The sequence below is a fragment of the Balaenoptera physalus genome (genome assembly GCF_965194825.1).
Source record: "Balaenoptera physalus genome assembly, chromosome: 13".
NCBI lineage: Eukaryota > Metazoa > Chordata > Mammalia > Artiodactyla > Balaenopteridae > Balaenoptera > Balaenoptera physalus.
Window position 1 is genome coordinate 95,302,398 of NC_138892.1, and position 18,421 is coordinate 95,320,818.

The window sequence follows — 18,421 nt, forward strand, 5'->3', positions numbered from 1 at the left end:
GAAAGTAGGCATAGAGGGAACTTACCTCAATATGATAAAGGCCATATATGACAAACCCACAGCCAACATCGTTCTCAATGGTGAAAAACTGAAACCATTTCCACTAAGATCAGGAAGAAGACAAGGTTGCCCACTCTCACCACTATTATTCAACATAGATTTGGAAGTGTTAGCCACAGCAATCAGAGAAGAAAATGAAATAAAAGGAATCCAAATCGGAAAAGAAGAAGTAAAGTGGTCACTGTTTCCAGATGACATGATACATACATAGAGAATCCTAAAGATGCTACCAGAAAACTACTAGGACTAATCAATGAATTTGGTCAAGTTGCAGGATACAAAATTAATGCACAGAAATCTCTTGCATTCCTATACACTAATGATGAAAAATCTGAAACAGAAATTAAGGAAACACTCCCATGTACCATGGCAACAAAAAGAATAAAATACCTAGGAAGAAACCTACCTAAGGAGACAAAAGACCTGTATGCAGAAAACTATAAGACACTGATGAAAGAAATTAAAGATGATACAAACAGATGGAGAGATATACCATGTTCTTGGATTGGAAGAATCAACATTGGGAAAATGACTATACTACCCAAAGCCATCTACAGATTCAGTGCAATCCCTATCAAACTACCACTGGCATTTTTCACAGAACTAGAAAAAAAATGTTAAAATTTGTATGGAGACACAAAAGACCCCAAATAGCCAAAGCAATCTTGAGAAAAAGAACGGAGCTGGAGGAATCAGGCTCCCAGATTTCAGACTATACTACAAAACTACAGTAATCAAGACAGTATGGTACTGGCACAAAAACAGAAATATAGATCAATGGAACAGGATAGAAAGACCAGAGATAAACCCACGCACATATGGTCACCTTATTTTTGATAAAGGAGGCAAGAATATACAATGGAGAAAAAACAGCCTCTTCAATAAGTGGTGCTGGGAAAACTGGACAGCTACCTGTAAAAGAATGAAATTAGAACACTCCCCAACACCATACACAAAAATAAACTCAAAATGGATTAAAGACCTAAATATAAGTCCAGACACTACAAAATTCTTAGAGGAAAACATAGGCAGAACACTCTATGACATAAATCACAGCAAGATCCTTTTTGACCCAGCTCCTAGAGAAATGGAAATAAAAACAAAAATAAACAAATGGAACCTAATGAAACTTAAAAGCTTTTGCACAGCAAAGGAAACCATAAACAAGACAAAAAGACAACCCTCAGAATGGGAGAAAATATTTGCAAATGAAGCGAAGGACAAAAGATTAATCTCCAAAATTTAAAAGCAGCTCATGCAGCTCAATATCAAAAAAACAAACAACCCAATCCAAAAGTGGGCAGAAGACCTAAACAGACATTTCTCCGTAGAAGATATACAGATTGCCAACAAACACATGAAAGGATGCTCAACATCACTAATCATTAGAGAAATGCAAATCAAAACTACAATGAGGTATCGCCTCAGACCTGTCAGAATGGCCATCCTCAAAAAATCTACAAACAATAAATGCTGGAGAGGGTGTGGAGAAAAGGGAACCCTCTTGCACTGTTGGTTGGAATGTAAATTGATACAGCCACTATGGAGAACAGTATGGAGGTTCCTTAAAAAACTAAAGACAAAACTACCATACAACCCAGCAATCCCACTACTGGGCATATACCCTGAGAAAACCATAAATCAAAAAGAGTCATGTACTACAATGTTCACTGCAGCTCTATTTACAATAGCCAGGACATGGAAGCCACCTAAGTGTCCATCGACAGATGAATGGATAAAGAAGATGTGGCACATGTATACAATGGAGTATTACTCAGCCATAAAAAGAAATGAAATTGAGTATTTGTAGTGAGGTGGATGGACCTAGAGTCTGTCACACAGAGTGAAGTAAGTCAGAAAGAGAAAAACAAATACTGTATGCTAACACATATATAGGCAATCTTAAAAAAAAAAAAAAAAGGTTCTGAAGAACCTAGGGGCAGGACAGGAATAAAGACACAGACGTATAGAACGGACTTGAGGACACGGGGAGGGGGAAGGGTAAGCTGGGACAAAGTGAGAGAGTGGCATGGACATATATACACTACCAAATGTAAAATAGCTAGTGGGAAGCAGCCGCATAGCACAGGGAGATCAGCTCGGTGGTTTGTGACCACCTAGAGGGGTGGGATAGGGAGGGTGGGAGGGAGACACAAGAAGGAGGAGATATGGCAATATATGTATATGTATAGCTGATTTACTTTGTTATACAGCAGAAACTAACACACCATTGTAAAGCAATTATGCTCCAATAAAGATGTTTAAAAAAAAAAAAAAAAAGATGTTCACAGTCTAGGTGGCATACAGTCCTGTAAACACAGGACCAATGTCTTTCTCTTCCTGGAATTATCAACTCCTGACACAGCATCTGGCACAGAGCATATATACTGAATGAATGCATGGTATATGAATGAATATATTAAAAATTAAATTACTTTTTAAGCAAATGCTAACACAATGAGAAATTACTCTATAAAGCACAAAGTGCTGAATAAATTTTAAGCATTATCACTGTATTCAATTTTAGGTGGAATTTTAATTTCAATTAGAATGCCAGAGTGAGTTCTTAGATAATTGTAATAATGTCTTTTTTTTTATCCTATTGAACATTATTTCCTTCAAATTCAATATACCATCAGAAGAAAGACTGTTTTAAGTCCCTACTTCAAGAGTTCTTTAATCCTCTGACCTGACTGCCATCACTTCTGCAAATTCACCCACACCCTGATTCTGTCAGTGCCAAAATTCCCATATGGAAGGGCAGGAGCCGTCTCAGAGGACCTGGCACAAATCCTCCTAATAGCACTTATCACACTTTATTGTAATTATCAGTTGACATGTCTTTTTCCCCCTCAAATCAATGCCACTTGATAGTTCACCTACTAAAGGTTTTCAAGATCTCACAACAAAACTGTCAATTTTTTTAAGTAAAATATTCTCCTTTAAAAATTAAACCCAAATAAAGTTCCTTTATGTTTAGAAAATATTTAACAATGCTTCTACTGTTTGGTTCATTTTCCTTAATACCTGCCTTTTCACAAATGCCTTAAATCAACATGCAAAATCCTAAAATGAATATTCAAATTTTAAAACACACCTAAGCTAATTTGAGAGGATAGTTTTGAATTAGAAGGTCCTCTGCTTCCGGTTTATGGTAATAATGCCCAGGCTAATACATTTCATTATAAAAGGTCAGTCTACTCAGTTATTACTGAGTTATTAACTAAAAATAGTGCTGTGTGGCTAAGAATTCCATGAGATACCTTCAAACACAAGTCATGAACCTGGTGCTGATTTTTTATATAAGATAAATTTAAAGTAGCTTCTTTTAGTTTAAGAAAAATATTTAAAGATTGGGTAAAATCACTGTTTTAATAACAGATGGTCATTGCTTCAAATTCATTTTTCTATGTGTTAAATTTGCTTATCATTTTATGTGATATTTGTGTATAGGTTCAGAGACTGCAAATTTTATTAGGATCTGATCACTATCAATTCCTCAGAGAAAGAGAAGTGCAGTATTTTGGAAGCTCAGTATCTGAAATAGTTGGAATAATTCCTGCAGTGATCTGTTACTGAGACCCTTGGAAGGCCAAGATTTTTTGGCTTTACATAGTTATGTCACAAGCAGATGTTTAGAGTTTATGCTGTATACCAGCACCACCAGACACTGGATTTACTTCAGACTTATGAGAGGGACAAGACCAGAAACAATATTTGACTCTGAGAATTAAGCTAAGTAAGAGTAGGTAGTTAATCTTAAGTAAAACTGGGAACAAAATATTATATAAATGGGATAGTAGGTGACATTCACTCTTTAATTATGTACTATCTATGTGCTGTTTCTTCATACAACTTCGAAAGCTCATCCCTTCAATTTATTATTCCCCCCAATTTTTTTTTCGAAAAAGAATTCCAGGGTATGATCGTCAGAAAGTTAATTTTAAGGGTAAAAACAATCGTAGAAGTAAAGGGTTCACAAACAAGTTAAAGGCAAAAATGTAGAGAAGAAATATTCTGTCAAAAGAACTCCAGCCACATTGGGGTAGCTTAGTGACAGAGGTTACTCCCGGTAGCCGACTGTCAAAGGCAGAGTTGCTGGAAAATGACTGACACATTTCATCAAAGCTTCTACTCAGCTGCTTCTGCCAACTGTCGCTGGTAAATGACTTAATCTTTGCTAAACTTTCAGGCAGGAAACGCGGAGTAGTTGAAATGCACCCACATATAGACCTGAAACTCTAATGAGATCATTTGACATTCTGATTGATACAAAATCTACATTGTGTTTTGAGTTGCCTGCCATCATTGATATGGTGGATCCCAGTTTGAAAAGTTCAAAAGTGATAGTTATTTTACAATACACCCCAGCTGTAACTGAGAACAAAGAAATGTGGATGTGAATGAGTTAATTGCCAGTTATTTGTTACAAGGTAAATTTTTTAATCACATTTCATACTTTTTATATTTTTTCCTTAGGGAAAGTAATTGGTTAGGAGGACAGAGGGACATAAATATTTTATGTAATCTCCTGAAAATTGTCATGTGGGTTCTTTCATGAATATGTGTTTATATGCCTTAGGTTGAGGGAATTTATGCAAAAATGTTGAAATACAACATAATACCAATTGCAACATCTATCTGCCTATGTCAGTTGTGGGTCAGCCTCTGCCACCCTTAGACACCCATAACTTTACTTAGATTTTGGATTGGTTTGTATGTTATGGTAAACCCACACTTCCTAAAAGTGTTAGTGGGGCTGTGACTTTTTCTGCTTAATGCTGATCTTTTCTACAAGCCTATGGAGCCTTTGTGAGCAGGAGTAGGAATCAAAATGAATTCTGGGTGCCTTCACTCTACTGTACTGCTAAGTCAGGTAAATCCTATTATAACATTTACATACGAGGTGGGAAGAAAGATCTGGCATCTGCATTCGTGTGCCTTCCTCCATTCTCACACTGCTTGAAAAAGATAAATTGCTATTACCAGGAGAATTAAGAGGAAAAATGTTTGGCTTGTGTCATCCAAAGCTACTTTACCAGGGGAAATCAGCCTAAACTTGTAAGTCACCCATCATACGAAGGCTCTGTGATGAAAGGCAATGACCTCCAAAATGCATTCTGCCCATCACTGTTTTTCCCCTTTGTTTTCCCTTCTGCCTCTTAAGAAGAGGTCAGACCATCTGATCCTGATTCTTTACAATTAACTGTGCACATTGGGTTTCTCGCTCTCTCTCTGTCTCTCTGTCACTCTCTCTGTCTCTCTCCCTCCCTCCATTTCTCATTGCTTTAAGAACTGATTTTCTTTTAACTAGGAAATTTTTATCTTGCCAGCAATCAGAGTTCAAATACAGACATACACAAGTTTCCGTAGAAACTCTTAATACGTAAAATTTGAATTGCTTCTAAATTTGGCAAAATGCCTCGCCTTCTCCGAATTCATAAGACAGATGAGACACAAAAGTGAGATAAATGATGCCGTCCTGCTATTTCAAATGCCATATTGATATAGTCATTATTTGTGCCAATAAGGCTCACTGTCATCTAATTTTAACCTGTTTCTGTGTTAATTATGCTTAATTTTTGTCTTTCCTGTCTTTTGACATCTTATGTTCTTCATTTACTAAAATCGAAGTCTGTGAATAACTAAATCTTTCAACTTTCAGAGTGCCTATCAGGTGCGAAACACTATCTTGGGTGAGGGTTCGGGAGTATAAAAATATGAACCAGATACGCCTGACACATAATACAGGCTTAATACAATGTGTGAAGAATGAAAAGGAGGAAGAAAAGGACAGCAGGAGAGAGGGAGGGAGGAAAGATAAAAGTGTCTAATAATTCATTCTATACAAGAAAATGGATACTCTATCCCGCCATTCTCCTGTAATTTCTTCACAGCGGATATAATTGCCTGATATTATCTTGATTACTTATGTGTATATTGTCTTTCTCTTTAGCCAAAATATAAGTACCATGAAAGGAGCGAAGCTATTGGTCTGGCTCACAATTGTGAAAAAGTGTTTTTGCCGAACACCTAGGAAATGCCGAAGAAATGTGAAATTAAAGAAAAATGAATGAACCCCCTGAGCTTAGAAGGGCAAGAACACTTTTCCACTTTCCATATTCACCCCCCAATGAACAGTCTTCCTTCTAGAATCTTTACTCCCACACAATAAGAAATCCTACTCTGCGTGTACCTTGCTCATCCAGTAATCAATTGCTGAGGGTAAAAAAAAATTAGAAGCTGAATCTGTCCCCATGGAGTGAAGAATTTCCTAATGAAGTCTAGGCTGGGAAATGATTGCTTTTGATTGATCTTCTCCCCAGCTGGTTAGAGATATGATCCCTACACCTGCCTTTTAGGCCTGCCTCTCCACCTGCCCTTTCCTCCATTTCATGTTTATTTGGGTTTTGCTTTCTATTTAATTCTTCTCCATTTAGCCTCTAAAATGTCTCCTACCTCTTCCTGACTCAGGAATTCTTAGAACTACTTTCTTGGAGTCTTATCTCCCTGATTTCCCACTTGGTTGTATGCCGGTTTTTTCATACACATTTAATTTACCACAAACAGTAATCTATGTCCTCCTGGAAAAAGTGTGGTAGCCTCAGAACACACTGCTAAAATAACAGAAAGTTCATAGTTGATTATGTGTACTTAATTATAGTTCAGATACTCATGAAAAATTCTACACCCCTCTTTGCAATTAGGTGTAGTGATTAGGAAACCCTGTATATCACTCTCCAGTTCTCCTTTAAAAGCCCACCTCTATTGGACGGTGGTGTAATTGGCTCTGAGTTTCATATTGCATAGGTAGATTAAAAAGAGGCAGCAAGGGACTTCCCTGGCGGTCCAGTGGTTAAGACTCTGAACTTCCACTGCAGGGGACACGGGTTCAATCCCTGGTCGGGGAACTAGGATCCTGCATGCCATGTGGTGCTGCCAAGAAATAAAAAAAGGAGGCAGCTTACCCTTAAGAGATCTGGATGAGCAGGGTTTTTTTTTTTTAAAAAAAAGGCAGATAAAGAAATTAAGACCACACCACTTGTTGCCCCAAATGAGTCTGGGGTCTGCTAATGTCGAGTCAATAAACAGCTCCAAACCAAACTTGACCTAGCGCCATCAGCAGTGTTCCTGACTGCAGATTCATTCACTTCAGCCTCGTTTATGGTCCTAGAGTGAAAAATGACTATTATTATTATTACTTATTTTTTCACTTAAATAAGATCCTATACCTTCCTGAAAGCTGTCCTTTTGTGAAAATATTGCCGGAGGGTGGGCCCCTACTAAGAAATGTGAGACTTGTGTGATTCACGCATCCTTGTGAAACGCAAGCGCCTGTGAACCCTGACAGGTTATAATTACCGCAGGCAGAGTCGGCTGTCAGTTACTACTATGATTTTAAGGGGTAAAACGCTTCGAGCCTGAGATTTCTTCCTGGGTGGCTTCTAGCAGATAGCTGAAATTCCCCTATTAGACAATTTTATGTTTAGGTCAGTGATTCTCAAGAGGGCGGGTACAGGGAGACGTGGAGGAAATGAGGGAGCAGGGGAAGATGAGATTCTTCACGTGGTTTGGAAAACATATCTAATACTTCATTGCTTGGTTATACAATTACTGGAACTAAAGCTCTTGGTTTTGTCTTTCTTGGCTTAGAAAATAAAGGAGAAACACACTGAAAGAGTCCTGAGTTTTGCAATGTTTAATAACAGTTTGGGTGGACATTGACCTTCTCCATGTTCCTCAGAGTAAATGGAAAGATCTTGGAAATTAGTTTATCGGCTGACTTTCTTCAACTGGATCAGTCTAGGAGAGCTTTATGAAGATGTTGGAAAGTGGGAGAGCAAGACCAGATTTGCTCATGCCTAGAACCTCCCTCCAATCTTTCTTTGGTCCCACTGAGTCCCGTGGTGCCTTCCAGGGCCTTGGCAAACAGTGGAGCAGGTCATGCTCTGCATACCTCTAGAGACTGTCATTCACATGGACTGCAGTACATGGTGACCCCGAATCCTACTTCTTTCTACTGCCCCTCACCTCCTTTTTCCTCTCCTCCCTCCTTTCCCCGATAAGATTCCACGATTCATCGTTATAATCCCTCTCTGGCAAACAGCCTCCACTTCCTTGCCCCCTCTCCCTTTCCCTTGGGCTCACCTGGTTGTGCCAGTTACCGTTCCTGCCTTTCAGTCCAAACCCACCCTCGGTTGCCCTGCTCTATGATGTGGGAGCTGGGTCCTGCAGACTTCATTTCTTCTTTACCTGTTGCTCCAAGACAGGCCCTGCCGATAGAGGGCCCTGGAGGGAGCCTGCGGGCCTGGAGGAGGAAGAAGGCACTTCTGGTGTGGTGTTTACTTCGTGACACAAGCGGACTGGCTCGTGGGCGTCCCAGCAGCGCCCAGCATCCAGTTCACTGGCCAGCATCACTCTTCAGCACACAGCGCCTACAGCGGCCATGCTCTCCCCGCAGAGACCTGACCCTCAGTCCTGTGCGGCCCTCCTCCAGGTCTCCAGATTCCTTCTGTGCTCACCTTTGCTTCAGCCTGAGACCCGGAAGCCGCTCTCTGCGGTGGCGACCTCTGTGTACCTTACAGTCATCCGTTCCCCTTTAACAGTTAGCCACGGTTCGCCTAGGTGTTGTTTATATTAAATGTTCCCTGTTCCACTTCCTGATGTGGTTCCTGTCTTCTGACTGTAGCCTGATTGACAGACCTTGCAAAACCCCAGTGCTGGTTAAACCAACTCTGTCTCCTCTGCACCTAGAACCTCAAAGCTGCACAAGGCTGAAGAAAAGCCCTTAGTTCTTCTATCTCACTCTAAACCCATAATCGTGGAGGTCAAGCAACAATTCTACATTTGCTGACAGTATTCACGCCCCTCCCCGCATCTTCTAGACGACTCTTTCACACCTTCTCATCTCTCCTCAACCTTCCATACCTTTCTCCTGTTCCTCGCTCATAGCTGATGACCCTGCTTCCTGTGTTGCTGATAATGTAGAAGCCATCAGAAAAGAGTGCCCACATTCTCCTACTGTCATGCCTATTGACTGACTTGCATCAGTACCCATTTACCCTATCTTTTCCTGGTACAGTGGACGAAATGTCTGTGTTCCTATTTAAGACCAAGGTCCACACTTGAACACAGATCTCACCTCCTAGAGCCACTCAACAATTCTCCCTCCCTCTTATAGATCATGACATTTTTTTCTTTCTCTACTGGATTGTTCCTATCCACGTAAAACCTATTTTAGGATCTCTCATCTTAAAGGACCCCTCTCATGTTCCCACAGTCACCCTCGAGTTACTACTCCATTTCACTATTCCTTTTTATATTCCAACTCTTCTAAAATGTGTCCATGTTTGGTCTTTACTTCCCCTTCTCCCTTTCTCTCTTCAGCTCACTCCGTTCCCATGAATCAGCCCTGTCAGGGTCACCAGGGTTTTCCACATTGCCAACATTGTCCATTTCAACTTCGCTGAAAGATCAGCAACATCTGACATGTCTGCCACTTCTTCCCTTTGTTATAATAGCAGACGTTACCCTTGTATCAACTGCTTACTGATACTGGTACCAGATTAATGGTGTTCCTTGTGTCTGAAAATATCTTTATGGTAGTATCACATTTATCTCAGATCCAACTCTGACTCTGAAACCTGGATAACTCTCCCCAGTAAACAACATCCCAGTAAGCTGATGCCAGGCCCTCAACTTTCATGCTTTTTTTTTAAAACAAAAAAGAAAAGTGTATGACAAGAAATGATAGCGTTTCATACATTCACTTCTTTCGAGATCAGCAGCCCATTTCTTAGAGGTGAAATTTCTATTTTCCAAGGGGCTGGCAAGAAAAGGTGACTGTCTTGCAGTGGCTTCCATGAGGCATGGGACACTGGGTCTTTCAATGAAAAGCTTACTGTGCTAATTCCTATTCGAATTAAATCTGTGTCAGTCTTTGCAGGGAGCTGGGCTTTGTGATCTCATCAGTAAGCACGCAGAATCATGTGCTGGACTTTGCGGTCTTTTGGCCATGCAGCATCCACTGCCTCTTTGGGGTATCAACGCATCCTCCATTTCCTTTGCTTAACCTCCTTTCTCCACTCTCCTAATATGAAACTCTGGCGTAGTTGACACCACCACCCTACCCCAGCAATGGGTATGTGACTCAGACTGCACAAGAAGAAAATTCCATCCTCCTGGCCACAGTGATTCATTTAGGGGTGAGCTTATGACCTCGGGGCTGATGGGAGTCAGTTCCAGCCTGCGTCTGGACTATCTAGTGAATGGAGTTCTATTTCTCCATGAGATGTGAACTTGAAGGATGCTGGGTTGGAGCTCCAAGTTTCCCACTTGCTTCCAAATGGAACTGGGAATGAAGCCATTAAAGAAGGCAGAATGAAGAGATGATGGCTGAATTGGTTCTGGTGGCATCATTTTAGCCCCTGGATCAAGGCAATCTGAAGTTAGATCTGGCCTGACATATTGCCGTTCCCAAGCCAATACAGTCTTCTTTTTTTTCGCTTAAGCCAATTTGAATTGGGTTTTCTGTCATTTGTAAATCAAAGAGTCTAATACAGAGAAGACGGTGGGAGTTAAGACACCTGTAAGAAGAAAATTCCAGACCACAATCTGCAGATAATCTGTGGGGACACAAAACCCCTACATCATTCCCACAGCCCGGTCTGTATCAGGGTTACCCATGAACTCTGAATCTACATTTCAGTTTCTTTAGGGTTAAGTTGATGAAGGAAGTCCATTTTATTGTTTTCAGGTGCAATTGGTACTTTTGAATCTGCCCCCATCTACTAGAGGCAAGATTTGTTCTGCTCTCACAAACCCAGGGAGTACAAGATCAGGATTTCCTTAGAGACAGCAAGACAATTTGAATCAGGTTGCCAGCTCTGTTCTGCTCCTTAGAATAAGTTATAGCTATAAGCAATGCCACTGCAATTCCAAGACCTAGGTTTACTTAAGTAAATCTAATAAACTTGTCCCCAGGTTTCCTGCTCTCCAGTTTGGGGGTTTGATTAGTATCATAATCAATTTATCAATGATCTGGGCCCAAAGGGATTTTGATCTCAATATTTTTCTCCTTCAGCCTCCTCCCATTTAGGCAGAAAATTAACAAAATATGTTGATTAAATAAGTTTTTAAAATAAATCTATTTTCTTTTTACAGTGATCAATTAACAGCAGGTCAAGTAAAATTTTACTATATCCACATGGCAAATACTGGAAGAGGTAATTTTTTTTTTTGGTTTATTTGTTTTTGTTTCTTTTTTTTTTTCCGAAGGGAATAGGAGCTGGCAGCTGCCTACATAAACCTTGTTCTTTTCATCGTCTGACAAGGATTCCCAAAGGAAGATCCTGGGAGATACTATCTATCCCAGCAGGAAAACAAACAGAATCCCATCCTGCTTTTGAAGTTTATCACTTTTAAAATATTGCTATTATGATGATAAGCCCTTTTGAGATTGACTTTTTTTTCATGGACATTCTGATAGTGTTCAAATCGGAAAGGAAGCAAAACAAAGTCACCTTTGGATTTCTTTTTTTGTGAAGTATACTTTACTGAAAACTGAACACCTCATTAGCATGGAAAAAAGAGATCAACAAAGTAGTCTGGCATTTAGCTCCAAAACTGGGTGTTCCTGGGTAGAGTTTGATGGTCTCCATAACCCAGGCTCCAAACTTTAGTAGCCATTAAACCCGGTCCCAAGCATTGTCCTAATGCACTGGCAGTGCTTTTTCCTCCACTCCTGCTCTCTAGAAAAATGCACATTATAACTCAGCCTGCTGAGAAAATGTTCATTTTATCTCTGAACCTTCATGACCATTCTGAAATTAAGAGACAATGTTTTGAGGGGAAGTGGTAGAGAAGGAATTTCTTGTTGCTATTGGAATATGAGTGAGATATTCCTAGCCTTCCTCTAGCAACACGCATTCAGCAGAGTCAAACTAGCATTCTTAGACATGCAACAAATAATTGTTGGAGGCCCATAATGGTATAGACATTTGTTAGCCCTCGTCCTCAAGGAAGAATATCTAGCCAGTATATTGACAAATATTATTTTTCACTATAAAGCCTATCCTGGTCTTGACATGAGAGAAGTCTGCTTTGTCTTATTCCCATATAGCCCAGTTGCAATATTTTTATGTAAGTTGTGAATGCCAGTGGCATAGGATCTGAGCAGTCAATTCACAGAAGAAAAACTGAACAGCCAAAAAAAAATTAAAACCCATATGAAAAAATGTTCAGCCTCATAACTAATTTAAAAAATCCAACTTTAAACATCAATGACATATAACCCAATTTAGTCTTCACAGGGGAAAGCCTAAATCCTTCCTAATGCCTTTGGAATTCTTCAGAATCACTTATAATTCTTTTCACGTCTTATTTCACTTTGGCTGAATGAGTTGCGCACGTGGATGGAGCATCTTGTTATTTCATAATGCTGTCCTTTTTTTGTAAACAACGTGCCACAAACATGGACCATATCCCCTTTCCTTAATTTTCATACAAAGAACAGATTTACCAAAGGCTAATGGTGACAGAAAGGTTACCAGTCGGATTTCTCTAAGCCCTACTTATTTTAAGGGCTGCCCCGCCTCCTCTGTTTTCTGAGTACCCGTCCTGGGACTCAGCCCCGCCCATGCCTCCACCTTTGCCCTGAATCGCCTACCTACACAACAAAACGCAACATCCCTCATTTTTTTCCTGCAGTTTTTCACCCCCTACTTGGCTCAGGCATTCTGAGACACTGATATTTTCCCCTGAATAATAAATCTCTCTTCTGTGTCCCACCCTCTGCACAGAAAAACTGAACCGACAAGACTTTGAAAGCTCCTGCCTTGACCTTCCATCCACTCCACAAGATTCTCTGAAAAGAATGGAATGGTTGAGATATTTGTTTTCTCATTATTTTGAATTATGCCACCTCCTTTAAAAAGCACAAACGGCTGCAATCAGTCTGGGCTTTAAGTATACATTTTAAAATCTTTTTTATTAAATAATTAAGCTTTTCACAATAATACTACTCAACGCCAGTGAGGGTATAGTGAGATAGTCACAGTCACACATGACTACGAGGAATGCAGACTGGTAAAAATTTGCTGGAGAGCAATATAAAAAAGAGCATTAAAGTCAAGACATTCTAAAGAATTCATACTTCTGAGCCTAGTAATTCGATGTCCATAAATTTATGCTAGAAATAGTGATTTATGAATTGCTTTTTATGTATAAGGTGTTCCTTACAGTATTGTTTATAACAAGAAATTTAAAAGTCTGATGATAAGAGAATAATTGAATAAATGATAGTATATTCATACAAAATGCAGCCATTAAAAATTGGGTTTTTTTGAGGAAATTGTAAGGCATGGGAAATGTGTTCTTCCTGTTACTGGACTTAAGTTCTCTAAAAGCATGATTAATTGATGATTAATTCATATTTGTAACTCCCAAATTTCAACACAGTGCTTGCCATGTGATATGTGCACAAAAAATATATACATATACTTGGTGAATGGTGAATAAATGAATGAAGGAACAAGTGAATTTTCGCTTGTTGAAATTCCCTTTCTCTTTCTCTAACACTTTATAGTTCTATGTGATCTCTACCCTTCTGGAATATACAATTAAGATGCGAAGACAGGATAAAGACATGTAACAAGAGTGAACAAAAGAAGACTCTATACAAGGCTTCACTGACTTCCTGTTTCCATTCCCTCTTGTAAGGAGCTTGGAAGTCACCACTCCATCCTAACAAAAGGTAAAAAGCTACACAACCTGAAAAGTCAACAACTCCTCTTGGATCCATTAGAGAGGACAGAGAGCTAACCACTGCCCCCAAGACTGGAAAGACAGATAGGTGAATATAGGGACTCATGGATTGCCAGAGCAGAAACACATAAATGGACACCTCGGTGGGAACCAATGGCAGGTAGGAAAACGTGAACTATAATTGATGAATTGCTGGAGGGTCCGTGCAGACAACTCTGAGAGTTATAATGAAGTACCACATCATGTTCACACTGTGGGGAGATGGAGGGGTGGGGGAAGAAATCTGAAACGTCCTGGCGAAAACTCGTAAACCCATCTCCACTGCTTGAATAAAGAGACCCAAGTATATTAGCTACCAACCCTTCAAGAGATACATAGTATTCATGATCAAAGGTTCGTACATTTTCCAGGAAATTGCAGTAAACCTCTCCCACCCCTACTCCTACTCTCTCCAACAGTTTGAGAAGAGGAACATAGCTAAGTAATTGATGAAGAATTTGGATTTACACCTGCTAACCAACTCGAACTCTTTTTTTTTCAGCTGTTAGTCTTGACACCAAGTTTCCAACAAAGCACAGGTCTTATAAAATTACCTGGTTAAAGATCTTCCTAATTAATACATTCAGCAAAGAAAAAATTTCAGTAAAGGCGAGATTAAAACAAATGACAGAAATACTGTATATCTATTTATGTACTATAGCCCTTTGGAGGGTCATAAACTACAATGATATCCAATAATTTTTCCCCCGTCCCACCCTGGCCGAACCAAGTTTTGTTCCTTTGGGGGCAATATCATCCCCATTGAGAATGAATGGTCTGCACTAAATCTGATGGGGGAAAAAGCTATTTAAAGTGCAATGCTCTTAAAATGCAGTGCCAGATCTGTAGAATTATCTTTGTATGTTAAGATTCACAGCATATATAAAAGGCAGCACATTATTCTCTTAAGCATTTCATTCAATCAGTTTATTTTTTTTTCCAAAAGGTTCCTACTTCTTTGAAACTTGGGGGTGGGGGGGATAGTGAGAAGTAAAATTTTGAAAGAAAAGAAAACTTTGACAATAGAAAAGCAGCCAATGATTAAATTGGAGATAAAATTCACTATCTATTTGAGCACTCCTGACATGCCTTTGATAGATTGCTATTGGCAATTCTATACATAGTGCCTTGCATTTCTCTCTTCGCCCCTGTCTCCCATTCTCTCTCAATCATTCTTTCTGCATATAACATACACAGCCACATATCTATATCACTGAGAAAGGATCAATCATTTTTTCCCTATGCTGCTGAGACATACAATATTTATCACAGGTTATAGCAAAGAAGAAAAGAAAAATCTAAGAATATTCCCTTCAGCTGTATTTATGTTGTGGAACCAGAGCGTCCCCGTCTTCCTCGTTTTGTTTAGTCGTCCGCTCAACCCAGAACAATCTGTAGTGCAACCAGGGTGATAAAGTTAGGTACCCACTGGCCGTTGGAAGGAAAAACAGACCTGGTTATTGGGGCTCTTCCTCACCGTATTAAACACGACTCCCATTCGGCAAACTCCCTTCCATTTCTTTAAACCCCTCAATACCTTGTAAATCAAATATTTATCAACTGAGAACCTCTTTTCTAGCTGTCTGATGTTTCAGCTCTGACAAAGTTGGACACTAGCCAGTTGGTGAAGAAACCTGTTAAAGGAAATCAGCCACAAGAAAAAGAAAGACTCTGTTTCATTTTTATTTCACAGGAACAAACTGCCAACGACCTCCCCCGACTTTTTCTTTAAACTTGCGCTCGTAAGAATGCTTGCACGGAAGGAACAGGCCTGGCTACTCATTTAGTCAACAAATATTTACTGGACAGTCATCAGGTCTTTGCACCCTTGTAATCCATGTTAAAAAGTTGCTGAATGGCTGTTAAGGTGACATTGTAACCAATACGCAACTCCCAGGAGTACGTGCCTAAGACACAGTGGTTTACAAAGGTGAACCAGGATCCGCTGGACCAACCATAGGCTACAGGAGGGTAGAGGAGCTATTTATAGAACGCTTTCTGAAGGAGACAAGCCCTGAACTCTGACTTAAAACAGAAGAAGAAATCCATATGGTGAGTGGGCAGAGAGAGGCTACAAATCTACATGAAAGCACAATTGGCCTATTTCCAGGAAAAGGAATCGCTGCAACAAAGTCACCGTGTAGATGGACCACATTTAAAATGTCAGAACCATTTTCAGAACTGTTCTACAACCAGTTATATAGACTGCAGCCTAAAGTAACACCATCAATAATTACCTACGAAATACCTTCAGTTAAGAAACTTCAGTGTCATGAGTAATATTGCATTCACTGTAGTTACTGGCTTATCGATTTTTGGAAAGACATACTCAACACACTGAACACAAATTGGGTTGCCCAAGACCAAAGTGCATCCTGTATTTTGTTCTGAATGCTGATACACAACAGAATGACGAGTGGCAATTTTTAAACATATGCCCTCTCAGGACCCACCACTGGAGTTTCTATTCCAGTGGATCCAGGGGCATAGCAAGGCATCAGGGGTTTCGGAAACTCTACGGGTGATCCTAAATTGCACTACAAATGCAGACTATGGTTCAACATAGTTTCTTATGGCAACAATTTCCAAAATCACTGGCTTCAACTTAGTACTTTAGTATGTCTACATACTGTTTCAAAAGTTGGGTCTTTCGCTTACCCTGCATTTTCCACTTTCAGAATCTACATTCCCTTTTGGGAGAAAAATCATGAACACTGCACTTCCCAGATGCTACAGCTAAGGATTTCTGCATAATCGTATTAGTCCCTTGCACTTAACACTAATGTAAGAACTCCTGCGTGGCGTTAAGTATGCCACCATATTTGCAAAAGCCTAATAGCCGTCACATGACCAAGAATTTATGTAAACAGTATTGCTGGTTTATATCAGGGGTGTGTGTGTGTGTGTGTGTGTGTAACTAAAGAAGAAAAGAGAGAAGATAAAGTTCTGGTCCAGCTCTCATATCAAGTGCCTACACAGCATCAGGCACCTTGCTGGGCACTGGGCACCTGGCAATTCCTGGTGGTATCACCAACCTTGCTTTCACGAATCTTAAGAGTACAGCAGAAAAGGCAGAAAATAAATAAGTACACAACATATCATGACTCATATAGTAAGTACTGGGAAGAAAATCAAGGAGGTACAGTGACAGGGGAAGGAAGGAAAAAGCCTTCTCAGGAGAGTCAGAGAAGGTCTCTTTAAAGTGGTGATAAGATGGTGTTACAGGTATATGAGAAAACCTGGGGCTGGAAAGAATTTAACCATCCTGGGCCATCTATGAAATGATGAACTCGAACTTCATGGTTTCAAATGATACTTCCTGCTCTAAAATTCTATAAAGAACAGACTCAAGTAATTAGTGGGTAAATAGGGAAATGAAAAGCATTAAGCAAAGCATTTTACTCCAGTCTGATAGACATGCTAAAGTTAGAGATGGAAAAGATCTGTCTGTCTAATTCCAAATCCACCAATTGGTTTAATGACCCAGAAATAAGGTTATTCACCTTTTCATATTAGTATAACCAGGAATCTCTACTCACAGGTCATCTATATGGCATTTCTTGGAAACACTACTTTAAAAGGGAAAGCTTAATGGACAAAAATACATAAATGAATAATGTAAAACAAAGACAGGAATCAATTATTCTCATTAGTCAAAAGGACAGAACAAGAACTAATGGCTTTTAAGCTGTAGTAGGGAAAACTTGGGTTAAATAGAGCAGAACCTCACTAATTCTCACTTCAATAATTTCCAAACCCTATCATTTCCAGTAAGAAAACTAGTAGTCTTGGCTACATTTCAATAAGCATTTAATAGCACAAAGGTAGATAAAGAGCTCTCACAAACTAGGTTCTATTACTCTTCAAAATATGCTGCAGGAATATCTGCGAGGTAGAGTCCCACATAATGGTACTAATAAAGTAAAAGTCCTCTGTCAAAAGTAATAAGTTAAATATAAATGTGGCTATGGCAGCCTCCTGTCCTTATAGAACTTTCTCTCTCAGTTGAGCTTTTATTCTCAAGATCAATAAATCATCGGGGAGTTTCCATATAAAAATGTGAATTAGAAATCAGACATCAAAGTATCTTCTTTCCACCAGGAAGGATAAGATTTGTTCCATAAAATTTTCTACTATATTTATTTTAAATTGATACATACATCACACAGAAAGATGAAAACTGTCCTCCAGTGTCATCTTTTCTATATATTCAGAATACAAAGAAAAGCACTACTTCAAAATAAAACAAAAAAACTTAAGTAAATTATGTTATTTCTGTTTTAGCATTTAAGAGGCCAACCTTTCCTCTTTAGCTTAGAAAGTTCATGGTTAAGCTTGGGCATAGAGTGATTCAACACTGGATCGGTGGTTTTTAATAAGACCTCTACCACGTGCTGATGGGCTGCAACCTTCCATGGACATAGCAGCAATTTGTGATCCAAGAGTGAAATGCGTCTGGGTTAAAACTGAGGATATAAACTGTTGTGTGAAAGGCAATGTCTTGTCAGATAAAATGCCTTATAGAGAGGACTACAGTGCGCTGGAAGTAAAAAAGTAA

The 18,421-nt window shown here is 39.4% G+C and overlaps 1 protein-coding gene and 1 long non-coding RNA gene across 2 annotated transcripts in view; one reads left to right on the top strand and one right to left on the bottom strand.

The window, feature by feature from the left end:
* LOC309641685 (uncharacterized protein) overlaps nucleotides 1-18,421 on the bottom strand; it is a 406,435-nt gene that overhangs the window by 351,873 nt on the left and 36,141 nt on the right. The window lies entirely within an intron of this gene.
* Nucleotides 347-16,735, top strand: LOC309641691. Its single transcript, XR_014252738.1, has 2 exons — nucleotides 347-4,936; nucleotides 10,007-16,735. It is a non-coding gene; the product is annotated as an uncharacterized lncRNA (long non-coding RNA).